The sequence below is a fragment of the Bos javanicus genome, chromosome 4 (genome assembly GCF_032452875.1).
Source record: "Bos javanicus breed banteng chromosome 4, ARS-OSU_banteng_1.0, whole genome shotgun sequence".
Lineage (NCBI taxonomy): Eukaryota > Metazoa > Chordata > Mammalia > Artiodactyla > Bovidae > Bos > Bos javanicus.
In genome coordinates this window covers 77941187-77962256 of record NC_083871.1, presented here as the reverse complement: position 1 = coordinate 77962256, position 21070 = coordinate 77941187, and the positions used below count along the sequence as shown (strand labels likewise).

The 21070-nt window shown below is 40.8% G+C and overlaps 1 protein-coding gene across 1 annotated transcript in view; it reads left to right on the top strand.

The window, feature by feature from the left end:
* Positions 1-8423: 8423 nt before the first annotated feature.
* Positions 8424-21070, top strand: part of BLVRA (biliverdin reductase A) — a 50588-nt gene continuing 37941 nt past the window's right edge. The window contains exon 1 of the mRNA XM_061414475.1: positions 8424-8668. The gene's annotated coding sequence lies outside the window, so the exon portion shown is untranslated. The remainder of the gene's footprint in view (positions 8669-21070) is intronic.

Here is a 21070-nt window from a genome sequence, read left to right as displayed (position 1 = left end):
CAAGAAAGGGCTTTGGCAGTATCAACTACAATTGGCACTTGCCTCGGGCACTTGCCATCCACCTCTACCAGGATTAAATCATGTGCTGCTGCAGCTGCTAACCTCCAACACTCCCTGAAGGAGTCCAGAATGGAGAGCAGAAACGAGGCACTCTGTGTTCTGGGAAAACTGGCAGGGCAGGTCCTCAAACAGATATTCGTGGGAGCTGATTTTATGAGCCCAATTCTTATATCTCCTCATATCTAGAAAAGCACTAAAATCCTTCATGTGTAACAATTGTTTCTTGTGACTAGAAGAAGTTTCCCAAGATCAGCAGAAATTTTCTACAAAAAAATATGTGCTTGATTGCAAGTGTACTCCCCCTTTACCAGAATCACATATACACTGTCCTCCCTGCCCTCTACCTCTTTGGAGCAGTTTCTCAGAGCTATCTGAGGTGCTGTCTCCCAGGCCCCAGTCCTCATACTGCCTCAAATAAAATTTGACTTGCAACTCGCACATTTTGCATTTTTTTTTCGTCAGCAGCAGCCTCATCCTTACACCCTACACTTGAGCACACGTGTGGCCCCTTTCATAGACTTTCCCAAAGTTTCTCTGGGTGAGCTAGTCTGACTCAGCAAGTGACAATCTTGTGGCTTTTGCCTAGCCAGCATCTCTTCTCCTGATGGCAGAACACAGCATTTCCTTATGGGGAACCACCTCTTCTCCATGCAGTTTATTTAAAATTATCTTACATTCAGACTCCAGAGTTTTGGCTTATGATCTAGACCTTGCCTGTGAAGTACCCTTCTCATGGCAGTTAACTTTTTTTTTTTTTTTCCCCCAAGAAAGGGCATATCAATGGCCCAAGAAGCAAGAGTAGGAGTAGATGAATGGAAGAGACAGATAATAAACAATAAGCAGAATAAATAAATAAATAATCGAGTATATTAGAAGATGATAAATGTTATGAGAAGAAATAAGCAAATTAAGGAATTAGGAGCAGGGAGATGATAATTTTGAGTAAGGTGGTAGGGATAGTTCTCACTGAGATAGAATTTAAGCAAAGATCAGGAAATGGGAATTAGTCATGCATTCCAGATCTGGACAACCCAATGTAAAGGCCCTATGGCAGAAGCCTGCCTGCCTTTTCAAGGAATGGTAAGAAGGCCAGAGTAACTGAATTAGCCAAAGAGGGTTGTAGTGTTTGAGGTCACTGAAGCACTAGGAAAGGATCCTCTAGGGTACTGAGGGGTTTGGCTTTTACTCTGAATTAAATGGGAAACCACTGGAAGATTTGGGAAGAGGAGGTACATAATCTTTTATTTTTTTCAAGGTCATTCTGGCTACTGTGTGAGGATAAACTGCAGGAAGGCCAGGAAGAAGACTTCAGTGACTCAGGTCGGAGATGAATGAGATATGGTAAGAAGTAGTCAGACTGTATATGCTAGGAGGGTCCACCCAACAGTTTCCTGGCCCACAGATGTGGGATGTGAGAGAAAGATAAGTCAAAGGTAACATTAAGTTTTTGGCCCGAACAGCTGGAAGGATGGAGTTGGTAAAGTATGGGAAGAGGGAAAATCAGGGGCACAGATCTGTGCATGTTAAGATGGAAATGTATTTCAGACATCCAAGGAGAAATATTAAGTGGACTGTGAAAGAGAAGAGTATGGCGCTTAGGAAACGGGAATTTAAATGCAAGATAAAGACTTGTTTTCTCTCTTCTCACTTGGTTAAGCAGGTTTGTCAGGTCAAAGGATAAAGTGTGGGTGGGTTTGATCTCTGGGTCAGAAAGATTCCCTGGAGGAGGGCATGACGACCCACTCCAGTATTCTTGCCTCGATAATCCCATGAACAGAGAAGCCTGGCGGGCTACGGGCCATGGGGTTGCAAAGAGTCAGACACAACACAGAGTAAAGTGTGAAAACTGTTTGTCGAGGGAAATGCTAGTCAACCTACAGGTCACAGTCCTGATTATGGAAAGAATAGGACACATCAAGAATCTGTCTGCCTATCCAGACAACAACTGCACGGTCAGAATCTGTCCGAGGTACTTATTTTGGAACTCTGGAGTCTGCTGAAGGCTTTCAACTTCCAGGGGAAGATTTGGACAGCAAATTGTGGTTAATTTCAGCCAATTTCAACTGTTAGCACAGCAGCAGCTCCCCATCCTCCATCCCCAGCTGCATGGCAGACAGCTGTGCACACGCTCCTGGAATGGCTTATATAGAGCTTGGGGGAGGCAGGAGCCTGTCCTCTGAATATCTGCCTCTGAGCACAGATTACTACTCATGATCACAGAGGTGCAATCAAAGAGGGGGGCAGCCACAATTGCACCTCCCTTCATTGGTGCAAATCCTTCCTCCCCAACTGAAGTGACCTACAGAGGATTAAAAGGGCCCTTCCCTCCCCACCTCCCCTTCCTCGTTTGCTTTTTCCCCCTTTGGGGGGACATTAAAGACTAGGACATAAAAAACAACTGTATGTAAGCAGGGAATTGGAAAGTGACCACACATACCCAGGAAAAGTCTCACAAAAGACCACAGAAAACCTCAAATGTACATATTAGGCTGATCCTCATCACACAAGTAACCTACAACAATCAATAAAAACAAAAACAACAGAAATCAGTAGACCCTGGGGAAAGGGAAGATCTGATTTCCAGCATTACCACATTATTAGATTTAAATGATCAGTGTTACACACACACACACACATGCACACACAAAATCACAAAGCATACAGAGAAAGTATAGCCCATTCAAAGAAAAGAAATGAACAGAAACTGTCCCTGAAAAAGATCTAATGGCAGATATACTAGACAAATCTTTAAAACAACTGTCTGACAGATGCTCAAAGAACTAGAGAGATATGTGGGAAATGTCAAGAAAACAATGTGTGAGCAAAATGGAAATACATAGAAAGCCTAAGATGAAGTAGAAAAGAAATTCTGGAATTGAAAAGTACAGTAACTGAAATGAAAAATCAACAAGAGGGATTCAAAGGCAGATTTGAGCAGACTGAAGAAACAATCAGTAACTTAATAGGACAATTAAAGTTATCAACTATGAGGAACAGAACGAAAATAAATGAAAAATGAACATAGCCTAAGGGACCTACGGGACATCAAGCAGAACAATATGCGCGTGAGAGACCAAGAAGAACAGAAGGGGGCAAAGAGAATATTTGCAGAAACAGTGACCAAAACATGCCCAAACGTGGTCAAATACATGAACATAAACATCCAATAAATTTGACCAACTCCAAATAAGATGAACTCACATATCCATACCAAGATACATATAGTCAAACTTACAAAAGCCAAAGAAATGATCTTAAAAGAAGCAGAGAGAGGAGAAAATCATCACATACAAGTATACTCAAAAAGATTATCAGCAAATTTCTCTTCCGAAAACTTGGAGGCCAGAAGTGGGCTGATATATCCAAAGTGCTAAAAGGAAAGCATATCAATAAGAATCCTAAATGTGGCAAAACTGTCCTTCAAAGTTGAGGGGAAAATTAAGATAATCCCAGATAAACAAAAATTGAGGGAGTTTGTAACCATTAGATCTGCCCCGCAAGAAATGCTCAAGGGACTCCTGCAAGGTGAAATGAGGACACTCAATAGTAACCCGAAACTGTATGGAGAAATCAGGGTTTCAGTAAAGGTACATGAGCAATTATAAAAGCTATATCATTGCAACAATGGTTTGTAACTGCACTTTTTGTTTTCTACATGATTTAAAATAATTATTCATTTATGTTTTGGGGCACACAATGTGTAAGATGTAAATGTGCAACATCAACAGCCAAAGGAGGTGGGGAAAGAACTATAAAGGAACAGAGTTTTTGCATGTTATTGAAGTGAAGCTAGAGTAAATTAAAATTATAATGCTATAACTTTAGGATGTTAAATATAATCTTCTTTGGTGGCCACAAAGAAAATAGCTATAGAATATACACAAAAGGAAATGAGATAGAAATGTAATCATTTTACTATCAACTAAACACATAAGAAGATAGTAATGCAGGAAATGAGAGACAAAAAAGGTATATAGAAAACAACTAGCATGTGACAGAAGAGCTTTGCTATCAGTAATTGCTTTAAATGTAAATAGATCAAACTCTCCAGTCAAAAGACTCATCCTGGCAGAATAAATAAAACACATGATGCAACTCTATGCTGTCTGTAAGAGATGCACTTGAGATCCAAAGACACAACATGGTGAAAGAGAAAGGATGGGAAAAGATAATCCATGAAAACAGTAACCCAAAGAGAGCAGATATGGCTATAATAATACCAGACAAAATCGACTTTAAATCCAAAAAGATTATGTGACAAGCACATTATATATTCATAAAAGATTCACTCAAGAAAGAAGATTTAATAAGTATAGACATATACACACTTTAATATAGAACATCAAAATATATGAAGCAAAAATTGACAAAATTGAAAGAAGAAATAGTTCTACAATAGTAGTTGAAGACTTCAATGCCCCACTCATAATAATGGCTAAAAAAAAAAAAAAGACAGAATATAAGAAAGGAAATAGAAGACTTAATACAGTAAACCAACTGATCTAACAGACATACACAGAGCACTCTACAACGGACTACACCTTCTTCTCAAATGCACCTTGGACATTTTTCAGGATAGATCACATGTTAGGCTGCAAATTAAGTCTCAATAGGTTTGAAAACATAGATATCATACAAAGTACCTTCTCTGACCACAACGGATGGAATTAGAAATCAATAACAAGAAGAAAACTGGAAAATTCACAAAGTTGTAGAAATTAAACAATATACATACAAACACCCAATGGATCAAAGAAGAAAATATAAGAGAAATTAGCAAATACTCAGAGATAAATAAAAATGAAAACATGGCATACCGTAACTTATGGGACTTATCAAAAGCAGTGCTAAGGGGAAAATTTATAGCTATAAATGCTTACGTTAAAAAATAAGAAAGATTTCAAATCAACAACCTAAGGAACTTGAAAAAGAAGAACAAACTCAAAGCTAGAAGAGAGGAGACAATAAAGATTAGATCACAGATAAATGAAAATGAGAATATAAAAACAATAGAGAAAATCAATGACACCAAAAGTTGGTTCTTTGAGAAGATCAGCAAAATTGGCAAACCTTTGGCTACACGGACTAAGAAAACAAAGAAGACTCAAACTACGAAAATCAGATAAGAAAGTAGTGATGACACTACTGATGCTACAGAAATAAAAAGGATTGTAAGAGAATAGTATAAACAACTGTACAACAACAAATTGGAGAACCTACATGAAATGACAAATTCTAGAAACACAGAACCTACCAAGACTAACTCATGAAGAAACAGAAAATTTGAAATGTAGCTACAACTGGTAAGGAGATTGAATCTGTAATAAAAACTTTCCACAAATAAAAGTCCTGGATCTGATGGCTTCACAGTGAAGGTATCATTTAAAGAAGAATACTAATCCTTCTCTAATTTTCCAGAAAAAAAAATAATAAATGAAGAGAAGGAAATACTCCCTACCTCATTCTATGAGGCTACCATTACCCTGACACCAAAGACAGATAAAGACATCCTAAAAAAGGAAAACTACAGATCAATATCCCCTATAAACATTGATGAGAAATGCTCACCAAAATACTAGGAAATATAATTCAGCAGCATATTAGAAGGATTATTCACAATAACTAAGGACGGTTCAACATATGAAAATCAATCCATATAATGAGTCATACCAATAGAACGAAGCGGAAAAAGCACATGATCGCTCCAATTGATGTAGAAAAAGCATTTGACAAAATTCAACACCTTTTCATGATAAAAAACACTCACTACACTAGAGAAAAATGAAACTACCTCACCATAGTAAAATCATATGTGAAAAACTGTCAGTGAACATCATAGGCAATGGTGAGAGACTCAAAGCTTTTCCAAAAGACAAGGAACAAGGCAAGAATAGCCACTTTTGCCACTTCTATTCGATACAATACTGAAATTCTAGCCAGTGCAATTAAGTAAGAAAAAAGAAAAGGTCATCCAAATTGGAAAAAAAGAAGTAAAAGTGCATCTGTTCATAGATGATATGATCTAATATATAGAAAGCCTGAATCCATCAAGGAAGAAAAAAAAAAAACCTATTATAACTAATAAATTTTCATCAAAGTAGCAAGTCATAAAGCCAACGCACAAAAATTAGTTGCACTTTTGTACACTGACAATGAACTATCTGAAAAGAAATTACAAAACAATTCTATATATAACAGCATCAAACAAAATAAAATATCTAGGAATTAAGTAAGGAGGTGAAAGGCTCATACAATGGAAAATACAAAACAATGCTGAAAGAAATTAAAGAAGACATAAATAAACGGATGTACATTCCATGTTCATGAAGTAAAAGACAATATTGTCAAAATGTCAATAAAATTCAACTAATCCATAGATTCAAAGCAATCCATATGAAAATTTCAACAATTTTTTTGCAGAAATAGAAAAAACCACCCTAAAATTCATGTGGAATTTCAAAGGACCCCAAATTGCCAAAACAATCTTGAAAAAGAGCTAAAGTGGAGGACTTCACCCCTGATTTCCTGATTTTAAAACTTATCTTAAAGCTACACTAATCAAAAATGTGTGGTATTAGCATAAACACAGAGACATTGAACAATGGAATAGAATGGGGCATCCAAAAATAAACCCCAAATGTAGTCAAATTATTTTTGACAAGGGAGCCAACACCATTCAATGGGGGAAAGTACAATCTGTTCAGTAAATGTTGCTAGAAAAACTGGATATCCACAATGAAAAAGAATAAAGTTGGACCCCTACCTGACATATACAAAATTAACTCAAAAACAGATAAAGGACCTAAATGTAAGACATAAACTTCTACATGGATTTAGCAATGATTTCTTGGATATGACACCAAAGGCACAGGTAACAAAAGGAAAAATAGGCAAATTGGGCTTCATGAAATTAAGACAGATTGTGCATCAAAAGCAAAAAGAGTAAAAAGGCAACCCATAGAATGGGAGAAAATATTTGCAAATCATATATCTGATAAAACATTAATACCCAGAATATATAGAGAACTCCTAAAACTCAACAACAAAAGCCAAACAACCTGATTCAAAACGAACAAAACAGATTTTTCTCCAAAGAAGAGATCCAAATCATTAGGGAAATGCAAATCAAAACTGAATTGAGATACCACCTCATATCCATTAGGCTAGCTACTGCTGAAACGAACGAACAAACAGAATATGAGTGTTTGCGACGACATGGAGAAATTAGGACTTTGTGCATTATTGGTGAAAATGTAAAATGGTATAGTCACTATGGAAAACTGGTGTTTCCTCAAGTAATTAAAGATAGAATTACTATGAAGTTATGAAATGAAGTCGCTTAGTCGTGTCCGACTCTTTGCGACCCATGGACTGTAGCCTACCAGGGTTCTCAGACCATAGGATTTTCCAGGCAAGAGTACCGAAATGGGTTCCCATTTCCTTCTCCAGGGGATCTTCCCGACATAGGGATCGAACCGGGTCTCCCGCATTGTAGGCAGACACTTTATCCTCTGAGCCACCTATGATCCAGCAATTCCATTTCTGGGCATATACCCCAAAGAATTGAAAGCAGGGTCTCAAAGAGATATTTGTATACCCATGTTCATAGCAGCATTATTTGTAATAATTAACCCAACAAAGCAAGTCGTGGGCATCAGTGGATGAACAGATAAGCAAAATGTAAATATACATTCAATGGAATATTGTTCAGTCTTAAAAAGGAAGGACATTGTGTGGTATGCTACAACATGGATGACTCTTGGGGTCATTATGCTAAATGAAATAAGCCAGTCAGAAAAAGATACATAATGTATGATTCCACATATACGAGATACACCAGTCAAAATCATAAACACAGAAAGTAGAATGGTGCTTACCAGGACTTGGGGGCAAGAAATAACCAAGGAGTCATTGTTTTATGGGTATAGAGCTTCAGTTTCACAAGATGAAAGCAGTTATGGATAGTGGTGTTTTTGCACAACTAAGTAAATGTATTTGATACCACTGAACTGTATACACTTTAAAAATGGTTAAGATCGAAATGTTATGTTACAGGTATTTCAATATACACACGGAGGAGAAAAAAACTCCTCCCTGGTTATTCCACCAGGGCCGGAGCTACTAACCCAAAAAAGATCCATCGGGTTCCCGTGGCGGGACTGGGGCAGAGGAGGGGGCTCCGATGCCCCCTACTAGAGATGGGGCACACGGTGCACAGCCCCAGACACTCTGAGGGCCCGGAGCACGAGCTTAGGGCTCCCCGCTCCCCTGCGGATGCGCGCCCTCGGCCCACTGGCGCCGCCAAGCAAGGCGCAAGAGACAGGGCAGGAGCTGGGCCGAAGACTGCCGCCTGCACAAGTTCACAGCCAGTCCAGCGGCTCGGGTAACCTAGCAGAGTGCTGGGGCTGCGCCCTCGGGGGAGGAGGCGTAGGCGGGACCCCTTCCCCACACACTCCCCACCCAGCCCGGTTTCTCCTCCTCCCTCCGCCCGCCTCTCCCCGTCCCTCGGCAGCCAATCCCAGCCGCGCTCCTGCAGTGTTCGTAGGGCGGGTGGTGGCGCGGAGCCCGGAGGTAGCTCGGAGAGCTTCAGCTTTGTGCCCAGCGGCAGGTAAGGCGCGCGGGGGGATTGGGGTCAGGCTTTTCTGAAACCCTCCAGAAGGAGCTTAAAAACCGAGGCGCGCGGGAGACCCAGCGCCTGACCAGCCACCGGCCCAGAACTCTCGGCGCCGCCCGCCTCGCCCGGACCGGCAGGGAGCGGGCGCAAGCGAGACTCGGCTGGCCGGCGATCGCTCCGGGCTCCTTGGGGAGGGCCTGAGTCAAATAAACAAAGGCCGAGTATTAAGAACATTTCATCCCTATTTCATTTGTAAAATAGTGATGGTTTCGGTTTTTATGTAGAGGTATTCAGCTAGTGTTTAGGGCGATTCGGCGTAGTGGGGCGGCAGGGTGAGCGAAAGGCTGTGCTCGGCATCTCCAGCGGGGGTGAGAACTCGGCCGGCTGGGACTCCAGGGTCCCGCCGGCCTGGGGTTCTGCTCCTTGGTATGAATCTTCCGCAGGTCACTTCTGACTTCGCTTTCCTCTTTGGAAACTGGAAACTCTTAGCATTTCAGACGTTGTTCTGCGGGTTACATGATTTAAGTGCACTCTAGAAAAACTAAGGCTGAGCTCCCAGCAACACAAGGTTATCTCGACACAAATGTTTAGAAGTACTGATACCCTGAATTGTCCCACAAAGGAACTAGGGTGGTTTGCAACAAAATCATGTAGAGGCGTAGCAAGTCAGCAGAAAATAAATGTAACCAGATATGGGGAGCAAAGATAATGTAAGAGAGAAAGTAAGTCCAGGGGAAAAAATAAAGTGTGAACTTGCTGTGAAAATGGAAATGTTCTATATTTAATTAATTTACATTTAAATAGTGTGTGTCTGTTTGTTAAACAGTATGGAGGTTCCTCAAAAAACTAAAAATAGAATTACCATAGGATCCAGCCATCCCACTCCTGGACCTGAGAAAACTATAATTCTAAAAGAAACACACACCCCGATGTTCATAACAGCACTATTCACAACAGCCAAACATGGAAACAAGATAAATGTCCAGTGACAGATGAATGGCAAAATAAGATGAGATACATATAAACAGTGAAGTATTAACTTAGCCACAAAAACAGAAACATGCATGCAACTAGAGATTATCATACTAAGTGAAGTAAGTCAGAATGAGAAATACCATATGATATGACTAATATGTGGAATCTAAAATATAGCACAAATGAACCTATCTACAAAACAGAAATAGACTCACAGACATAGAGTACAGACTTATGGTTGCCAAGGGGGAGAGGGGAAGGGATAGGGATGGACTGGGAGTTTGGGGTTGGTAGATGCAAAATGTTACATTTAGAACGGATAAACAACAAGGTCCTAATGTATATCACAGGGAACTATATCCAATCTCCTGGATAAGCTATAATGGAAAAGAATATTTTTAAAAGAATATTTAATATGTGTATAACTGAGTCACTTTGCTGTACAGCAGAGATTGGCACATTGTAAATCTGCTATACTTCAATTTAAAAAAATAGCGTGTGTCTAATGGCTTCCTTGGGGCTTCCCTGATGGCTCAAGCGGTAAAGAATCTGCCTGCAATGCAGGAGCCACAGGAGATGCAGGTTTGATCCCTGGGTCAGGAAGATTCCCTGGAGAAGGAAATGGCAACCCACTCCAGTGTGCTTGCCTGGAGAATCTCATGGACAGAGGAGCTTGGTGGGCTATAGTCCATGGGGTTGCAGAGAGACATGACGGAAACAAATTAGCCTACAGTGGCTACCATATAGGACAGCGCAGGTGTATATTGCTTTTGTGCTGAGTCTCAAATTTGCCTCTAGGAAAGTAAACTTGGTCAGTTGCATAAGTACATGTCATTTGAAAGTAAAGAATACTTCATTCATTCATCCATTCCTCAAATATGAATGACCTTGAAGGAAGTAGAGTCATTCCTTATAATTGGCTGTAAAGACAATTTTCTGGTTTTCATTATTAAAGCACCCTGATATATTGCCATGTGAAATTCTATGCACTCAAGGAACTGGGGTTGGGAGGGATGGAATCAGTGAATATGGCATAATAGCTTCTTTTTAGAGTTTTAAATAATTATATAAATGTTAACTAACCTTTATAGCAAATTTTATTTTTATTTATTTATTTATTTTAGCAAAATTTATTTTATTAACTTTTTTGGACTGTGCTGGGTCTTCATTGCTTAGTTGCAACGTGGCATGTGGAATCTTGGTTCCCTGATCAGGGATCGAACCTACATCCCACGCATTGAAAGGTGGATTCTTAACCACTGGACCACCAGGGAAGTCCCGCAAAATTTAAAATATATAGATAACCACAAAGAAACCACTAAAAATTCTACCACTCAGAGACATATTTACAATTAATATTTTGATGTGTATTTTTCCCGACTTTTGCCCCATGTAGTCATTTTATTTTCCTTGGTAGGCCCCAAAGTATCAGCTCCCTTCAAGAAAGGAAAATTCAGCCTAGGGGTAAAGGTCATTTTTACCTTAACTCTTGGACCTCTCAGGCCAGCACCCGGCCCTGTCTGAGAAGGTCACCGTCTCCCCAATCCTTCCCCCATTCTTTGTTGAGTCAGTGTGAGCACAGGTTGGAAAAGAATTTCTAGACATAGAGCATTTCAGAAGGGAATGAGTTTATTAGGAGCAAAGAGCAGAGATAATGTGGGCAGAGATAATGTGAGCACAGTGGGCTGACCTCCTGACAGACCAGGGAAAGCCAACAAGTTTCATGAGTTAATAGCCAATTTTTATAGCCTCAAGACGAAAAAAATTCCTGCTGAAAGGTTGGTGTTAGATCATTGATTGGGATGCTATAGTGTGTTTACAGGAGTGGGCATCTTTGCCTAATTGGGAGTCAGGAAGCTTGTCAGTGATATCAGGGGCTTTGGGCAACAGTTACAAAAGGGCTCAATCAGCTTTGGAGGTAACTTGGGTTCTGGGCTCCACTTCTGAGGCATTGGTGCAAGGCACCTCGGACCTGGGGCAGGACTCAACATACTTCTGCCAGTGGCCTGGCTTGAGAGCAGTGGTTATAGGCATCTGAGAGCATTTTAGAGAGGAGGAAAGTCGCAGCTGTGGGCATTCTGCAGGAGGAGTAATCAACCTCGGAACTGTTGATATTTGGGGCTGGATAACTCTTTGTTGTGGGAGGCTGTCCCGTGCATTAGAAGATGGTTAGCAGCACGCTGGCTCACTTCCCACTTCTCGTTCTAACAATCAGAAATGTTGATTGAGACCATTGGGTTAGCGGAAATTGCCATATTATTCATGGTATGCTCTAGAGAGGTTCATATTCCAGTTTGCGCTTAGAAGAAAGACTAAGATGGAAAGAGAGGCATAGTTTAAGCCAAGGAAGCTGTTTAGTCCTGGCTGTACCATTCATTTACGGTGAGATTTTGGTGGGCAAGTATATTGGTTAGAATGGAAACAGGAAAAAAAAAAACACAAAAATGCAAGACATTTTTGAAGGGACTCTATAGAAGAGGGGGTAGGTTTCGCGGAACCAACAAATGACAGTGAGGCACCCAGGTAAGAGGGTTGGTGGGGTGCCATCTCCACCCCGGTCTGAAGGGGTAGGGAAGGGACTGTGGTTCCAGAGCTTGGAGGTGAGTGTGGGGGTGGAGCTCCCAAGGAGGGCTCGCCCTCCAGGGCTGCAGGGGGGCCTTGGCAGAAGTCAGCCACTGCTGGACCACCAGCTTGGTGGGACAGGACAAGTCGGGGATAAGTTCACCAGCCTCTCCTTTTGTCCAAACCCCGTACTGCTCAGCTGCATGACTGGCTACTCAATCAAGAGTCGAGGTGTTGGGGCAAAGTATTGTGACTTTTTTTGGAAACCCAGCAGACAGAGAAGATGGTAACCTAGTGTCCCAAGGAACCATCTTACCCCTGAGTTAGAATTCAGGCTTCAAAGGGGGCAAGGGTATAGCTAGTTGTTGCAGAAGTCTTGGTGCGGACCAGACCAGGAAGGGGATGTGATAATCCTTTGCTCTTGCAGCTGTCCCTGTAGGTCTGCTGTCAGCCTCCAACAGGACCAGTGTGATCCTCTGTTGTGCAACTTTTTATCTTTATATAAATGAAAACTGTTAGGCCTTGAAAGAGCAAGCCTGGGAGGCAAAGCCTTGAGAATGTGCTGCCTTGCATATTTCAGGCCAGAGGCAACATTGTTTTGCAAAGAGGTAAGATCCAGAGTGACCAAGCAGGGAGTCAGATTTGTTCTGTGTTACACCTTTCCCCACGTCTGATCTCCCTCTCTGGCCAGTGCCAAGTGGAAGGTGGAGGGTGAAGCAGGCAGGAGACGCCACATAGGGAGGTCAGCCAGTTCCTGAGGCGGGAGGAGGAGGGCAGATGGAGAACCACCAGCAGCAAGTGATTTAAAGTCTTCCTGTCTGTGCAGAATGAAAATTTGAGGGCTCTAACTTCTTAAGGGCTGCTGTGGGAGTAAAAGGCGATAGGCAAAAATGTTTTTGAAAAAGAAAACACAAACACATGTAGCCACTGCTGCTTTTGATCTCTGGCTGTTTTAAGTGGTAATGTCAAGTCATGTTGTTTTAGCTAAGGCAGGATTTTTTTTTTCCCAGCTTTATTGAGGTATAATTGACAAAAACATTCTAAGATACTTAAAGTGTATATAGTGTGATGATTTGATATACAGATAACATTATGAAAGTATTCTCTCCATGGAGTGAACTAATACACATTTACTGGTTTTGGTGAGAACATTTAGGTTCTGCTCTTAGCAAATTTCAATCATACATGACTGTTATCAACTGTAGTTACCGTGTTTTACATTAGATCCTCAGACCTTATTCATGTTGTAGCTAAAAATTTGTGCCTTTTTACCTATCTCTCCCTATTTCTCCTACACTGGGTACCAGTTTTCTAATAGATTCCATGCATTAAGTGATGGAATCACTTATACGTGATACCATGCATTAGTTGTCTTTCTCTGCCTGGCTTATTTCACTTAGCATGATGCTGTCTGAGTTCACCTATGTTGTCACAAATAACAATATTTTCTTCCCTTTTTAAGGCTGAATAATATTCCATATAGAGTTGTCCCTCACTCTCTGTAGGGCATTGGCTCCAGGAGCCCCTGTGGATACCAAAATCTTGGATCCTCAAGTCCCTTGTATAAAATGGTGCAATATAATGAATATAGTCAGTTTCCTTATCTGTGCATTACACATCCTTAGGTATGCAGGGCTGACTCTATATGAATCACAGTTTTATTCTTTCATTGTCTGCAGTTAGGTCTTGGCTATTGTAAATAATGCTGCAGTGAACATGGGAGTACATATATATCTCTTTGAGATAATCATTTTGTTTCCTTTGGATGTATACCCAGAAGTGGGATTGCTGGATCATCAGATCAGATCAGATCAGTCGCTCAGTCATGTCTGACTCTTTGCGACCCCATGAATTGCAGCACGCCAGGCCTCCCTGTCCATCACCAACTCCCGGAGTTCACCCAGACTCACGTCCATCGAGTCAGTGATGCCATCCAGCCATCTCATCCTCTGTCGTCCCCTTCTCCTCCTGCCCGCAATCCCTCCCAGCATCAGAGTCTTTTCCAATGAGTCAACTCTTCGCATGAGGTGGCCAAAGTACTGGAGTTTCAGCTTTAGCATCATTCCTTCCAAAGAAATCCCAGGGCTGATCTCCTTCAGAATGGACTGGTTGGATCTCCTTGCAGTCCAAGGGACTCTCAAGAGTCTTCTCCAACACCACAGTTCAAAGCATCAATTCTTCGGTGCTCAGCCTTCTTCACACAGTGATACTATTCTTAATTTCTTGAGGAATCTCCATATTGTTTTCCGTAGTGGCTGTACCAGTTTACATTCCCATTAACAGTACACAAGCTTTCACTTTTTCCTACATCCTCACCAGTATTTGTTCTCTCTTTTCTTTTTGATGATGGCCAAACTAACTAGTGAGATAATTTCTCTTTTTGATTTCCCTGATGATTAATGATGTTGAATGCTGAAAGCCTTTTGTGTACCTGTTGACCACTTGTATGTCTTTGGAAGAATGCTTACTAAGTTTCTCTGCCCAGTTTTAAATTGGACCATTTGGGGTTTTTTGCCATTGAGTTGTAGGAGTTCCTCATATATTTTGGTTATTAACCCCTTATTAGATACGTGATTTGCAGAGATATTCTCCCATTCCGTGGCCTTCTTTGCCTTGCAGAAGCTTTTTAGTTTCTTGTAGTCTGTCTTATTTATTTTTGCTTTTGCTGTCTTTGCTTTTGGTGTCAAATCCAAAAAATCATTGCCAAGACCAAAGTTAAGGAGTTTACTTACCCCTTGTGTATTCTTCCAGGAGATTTACAGTTTCAGATCTTAGGTGGTTCCATACAAAATTTAGGGTTGCTTTTCTGTTTCTGTGACGAATGCCATTGGAGTTTTAATAAGGATTGCATTGAATCTGTAGATCACTTTGGGTAGTATGGACATAAATAATATTAATCCTTTCAATCCATGAGCACAGAATATCTTTTTTCATTTTTTCGTGTCTTTTTCCATTCTTTTCATTAATGTCTTATAGTTTTTTTTCCTTTTTTTTTCTGGCCATGCCATGTGACTTGTGGGATCTTAGCTCCCTGACTAGGAATTAAATCCGGGCCATCGGCAGTGGAAGCACAGAGTCCTAACTATTGGACCGCCAGGGAATTCCCTTGTAGTGTTCATTGTAAAGATCTTTTTTAAAATTGAAATTTAGTTGATTTACAATATTGTGTTAATTTCTGCTATTCAGCAAAGTGATTCGATCATGCACACGTATACATTCCTTTTTTATATGTTCTTTTCCATGTGGTTTATCACAGGATATTGAATAGAATTCCCTGTGCTATACAGCAGGACCTTGTCATTTGACTCAGCCTTTCTTACCTGTTTTAATGTGAATATTTGCTTATTCACCAGATGTGTAGGAGTCACTGAGCTAGTTTCTGGATCTCTTTCAGAAAGGACTGCTCCCACTGTAGCTGTGTATCAGTGTGTCCATAGCAGGAGGGGAGCCAGGAGCCTTCTATGTCGTCATCTCGGTCAACTTTATTGCAGGATTTCTTTAAGCTTTTTAATCCTCCATATGCCAACTCAGTTGTGTTGTTTGGTGTACTAAAACGTATCTTTGCTTGTGCCTGAATAGTTTGATATTTTCTATATGTCTTACACAGAATGATTGTTCTTATAGCTTAACTGTTTACTTTTACTTTTTTATCATCACAGAAACCATGTCATAATACTTCAGAGTTTGGAAGGGGGCCTTAAATTTTCTCATCTGAAATCTGAGAATTTGCAGTGCCTTTAAAAAAACTGCATGAGAAATACATACGTGGATCAAGGATGTAATCTGTTAGTGATATCTCTAGAAAGCTGGAAAAAAGCAACATAGGAAAACAGAACAGACACAAAATAGCAGAAAAACATATGCTCAGTTGTAGAGCATAATATGATTTATCATCGAGGAGACATATAACACGTTGTGAAATTTTGCTTGTGAAAGTCTTAATTGATCTGCTAAGGGGAAAGAAAACACATTCCCTCTAACAATCCTGAAGAGCATAATTATTGAGATTTTAAAGTGCTAGAAACCAGGGGCTTCCTTAGTAGTCCAGTGGTTAAGAATCCACCTTGCAATGCAAAGGATGTGGGTTTGATCCCTGGTCAGGGAACAAAGATCCCACGTGTCCCGGAGCAGTTAAGCCCCGAGTGCTGCAACTACTGAGCCCATGCGCCACAACCAGGGAGTGAGTGTACCACAACGAAAGACCCTGCATGATTCGTCAAAGATCCTACATGCTGCAACTAAGACCTGATGCAGCCAAATAATAATAAATTTTCAGTTCAGTTCAGTCACTCAGTCGTGTCCGACTCTTTGCGACCTCATGAATCGCAGCACGCCAGGCCTCCCTGTCCATCACCAACTCCCGGAGTTCACCCAGACTCACGTCCATCGAGTCAGTGATGCCATCCAGCCATCTCATCCTCTGTCGTCCCCTTCTCCTCCTGCCCCCAATCCCTCCCAGCATCAGAGTCTTTTCCAATGAGTCAACTCTTCACATGAGGTGGCCAAAGTACTGGAGTTTCAGCTTTAGCATCATTCCCTCCAAAGAAATCCCAGGGCTGATCTCCTTCAGAATGGACTGGTTGGATCTCCTTGCAGTCCAAGGGACTCTCAAGAGTCTTCTCCAACGCCACAGTTCAAAAGCATCAATTCTTCGGTGCTCAGCCTTCTTCATAGTCCAACTCTCACATCCATACATGAACACAGGAAAAACCACAGCCTTGACTAGACGAACCTTTGTTGGCAAAGTAATGTCTCTGCTTTTGAATATGCTACCTAGGTTGGTCATAACTTTCCTTCCAAGGAGTAAGCAATTTTAGATATAAATAAATAGTTAGAAACCAGAATTACACAGATTCTTCCCAGGTGGAAGATTTATATTCCTTTGTCCCAGCCTCAACACACTTGTCATTTGTGCTGTGCTCAGATGTTCCAGAAGTTCATGGTTTCCAAAAGCACTTGGCCAGGAAGAACTAATCTCAGCAATAGGGGACCAAGGTTTTGACCTGGACTTTCTTGGGTATCAGTGCCTAACAGCATGTATGGGCCCCAGAATGTCCTTCTCTCAACCCACCTTTAAAATTGAGTTACACTCAGATTGTATTGCTTGCAATTATTTGAGTGAATAAGCTGCTCTTTTAAAGGATGGATATACCCTTGTAAGTTTAAACACATTCTTAGTAAGCATGCTTTGACTCCTGATACAACATTTCTCTCCTGTTATATCAAGGTCTGTCTAGTCAAAGCTATGGTTTTTCCAGTAGTCATCTATGGATGTGAGAGTTGGACTATAAAGAAAGCTGAGCGCTGAAGAATTGATGCTTTTGAACCGTGGTGTTGGAGAAGACTCTTGAGAGTCCTTTGGACTGCAAGGAGATCCAACCAGTCCATCCTAAAGGAAATCAGTCCTGAATATTCATTGGAAGGACTGATGCTGAAGCTGAAACTTCAGTACTTTGGCCACCTGATGCAAAGAGCTGACTCATTTGAAAAGACCCTGATGCTGGGAAAGATTGAAGGCAGGAGGAGAAGGGGATGACAGAGGATGAGATGGCTGGATGGCATCACTGACTCAATGAACATGAGTTTGAGTAAACTCCGGGAGTTGGCGACAGACAGGGAGGCCTGGCATGCTGCAGTCCATGGGGTCGTAAAGAGTCGGACACGACTGATCAACTGAACTGAACTGAATTAAATATCAAGATCACTCTCGGTGAAAGGCAGAAGGTTTTGAAATGGCCAGTAGGAGGAATAGGAGGGTCATGGAGCAGGAAAATCCCATGGATGGAGGAGCCTGGTGGGCTGCAGTCCATGGGGTCACTAAGCAGGAGCAGGTGGGAGGAGCTTTGAAAGTTGGGAGGGGAAGGACAGTGACATATGTTCAGACAGAGTGCTGAGGAATGCTTTACCTGCTGAGTGACTGGGACTCAGGGCAGCTGGGCAGCAGCCTCCCTAGATCTGATAACCTGAGCTTTTTCCTCGATTACTTGTGTCTGTCTGCCCCTAAGTGAACTCACTCAGTCGTGTCCAACTCTTTGCGACCCCATGGAGTATACAGTCCATGGAATTCTCCAGGCCAGAATACTGGAGTAGCCTTCCCCTTCTCCAGGGGATCTTCCCAACCCAGGGATCAAACCCAAGTCTCCTGCATTGCAGGCAGATTCTTTACCAGCTGAACCACAAGGGAAGCCCTAAGTGAACCCAAGAGACGCTAATAACCTCCAGGTAACCAAGCCAAACATGAAGAAAGCTAAACCAAAGAAGAAACAAAAAAATAGAAGTGAGTTAGAATTTATGGCATGTCAGCACTGAAAGAGTACGTTAGGGGTCATCTAAGTTCATTCACACTCATCTGCTCCCCTTTTTCAAGGTGCTCAGAGACCATGTGCCCTGGCCTCAATCACACAACTATTGGATACCCAAGCCAGGTCTAAAACTGGCCTTTGTTTTAAAAAATATATTTTTTTTTTAAATATAGTTGATTTATAATATTTTGCTAACTTCTACTCTAGGGCAAAGTAATTTAGTTATACATACATATACATTCTATTTCATATTCTTTTCCTTTATGGTTTATCACAGGATGTTGAATATAGTTCCCTGTGCTATACAGGAGGACCTTGTTGTTTATCCATTATATATAATACCTTGCATCTGCTCTTTCCAAACTCCGAATCCATCTCTCCCTGCCGCCTCTCCCTCATGGCAACCATACGTCTGTTCTCTGTGTCTGTGAGTCTGTTTCTGTTTAATTGATAAGTTCATATTTTGTGTCATATTTTAGACCCCACATATAAGTGATGTCATATGGCATTTGTCTTTCTCTTTCTGACTTTCTTCACTTAGTATGATGATCTGTAACCCCATTTCCCAGAGGATAGCGTGTCTGCTGCAGGACATCTGAGGAGAGGCTTACCTACTTGAAAATGCTTTAAGCAGGTTATTTATGCCAAAGTCTTGACTTTTTTCAATTAACTTTCTAGTGAACCACTGCAGCCTGAGCTGTCATTTGTAATTATGCAGTAATTCAAAAACTAATTTGAGATTCTTTTTCTGTTTTCTTTAAGTGGCTTCTCCTACAGAGGCATACCATATATTTCTGGATGGGAAGACTGAATGATTAATCCTAATTTAATTTATCAATTTGATGCAATCACAAGCACAGTCCCTGTGGAATTTTTTTTCTTAACTTGACAAAGCTGTTCTAAATTTAATCTAGAAGTCTGAGTGAGCAAGAATAGATATGAATATGGAACAATTTAATGGGAGAACTTGAACTATCAGAAAGCAGAATATGTTGTAAAGCCACAGTCCTATAAATAATATATTATAGGTATGGAAATCGGGGTCAATAATGATGTGAAAGACAGAATAACCATATTCATAAGAATTTAAATATGAGCCACTGGGGGAAAGAATGAATCTTTATGAGAATAAATAAATTTATGAGAATAAATGATATGAGAACAATTTACCTATTTGGGGAGATTACAGTAGTCTTCTCTTATGCTATATACCAAACAACTTAGATTGATTAAAACCCTCTGTGGTGTTGGAGAAGACTCTTGAGAGTCCCTTGGACTGCAAGGAGATCCAACCAGTCCATTCTGAAGGAGATCAGCCCTGGGATTTCTTTGGAAGGAATGATGCTAAAGCTGGAACTCCAGTACTTTGGCCACCTCATGTAAAGAGTTGACTCATTGGAAAAGACTCTGATGCTGGGAGGGATTGGGGGCAGGAGGAGAAGGGGACAACAGAGGATGAGATGGCTGGATGGCATTACTGACTCAATGGACGTGAGTCTGAGCGAACTCCTGGAGTTGGTGATGGACAGGGAGGCCTGGAGTGCTGCGATTCATGGGGTCGCAAAGTGTCGGACACGACTGAGTGAACTGAACTGAAACATGTAAATAAAGGGGGAAAAAGTTAAAAATCTAAAAGAAAAAATGTATATATAAGTCTTTCTAAACGTAATGCTAAAAGTCAGAAACTTAAAGCCTTTAAGCTTTTAAATATTAAAATGTTTTCAATATTCTTAAAATATTAAACCCTTGAAATAAAAATCAAACAAAAGTCAATCTTGCACCCCAGTGATTTTTGCAGCACTATTTACAATAGCTAAGATATAGAAGCAGCCTAAACAGGGGAAAGGATAAAAAAGATGTGGTACATATATCCAATGGAATATTACTCAACCATAAAAAAGAACAAAATAGTGCCATTTGCAGCAACATGAGTGGACCTAGAGATTATGATACTAAGTGAAGTAAGTCAGAGAAAGAGAAATATAATATGGTATCACTCATGTGTAATCTAATTTTAAAAGGATGTTGCTGTTCAGTCACTAAGTTGTCTGACTCTGCGACCCCGTGGATTGCAGCACACCAGGCTTACCTGTCTTCCACCATCTCCTGGAGTTTGCTCAAAACTTATGTCAACTGAGTCAGTGATACCATCGAACCATCTCATCTTTCATATTAAAAAGGATACAAATAAACTTATTTATAAAACAGACACAGACTCACAAGTTTCTAAAACAAACTTACAATTACCAAAGGGAAAATGTTGGGGGGAAGGGATAAATTAGGAGTCTGGGATTAACATACATAACATACACTCACTACTATAAGATAGATAACAACAAGGACCTATTGTATAGCACAGGGAACTCTCCTCAATATTCTGTAATAATGTACAAGGGTAAAGAATCTGAAAAAGAATGCGTATCTGTGTGTCTATAACTGATACACTTTGCTGTATCCCTGAAACTAACACAACAACGTAGATCAACTATGCTCCAAGAAAAATAAAAGAGAACAAAAACATAAAGTCAATCTTCTTGTTATAGGGTTAGGTCCTAGG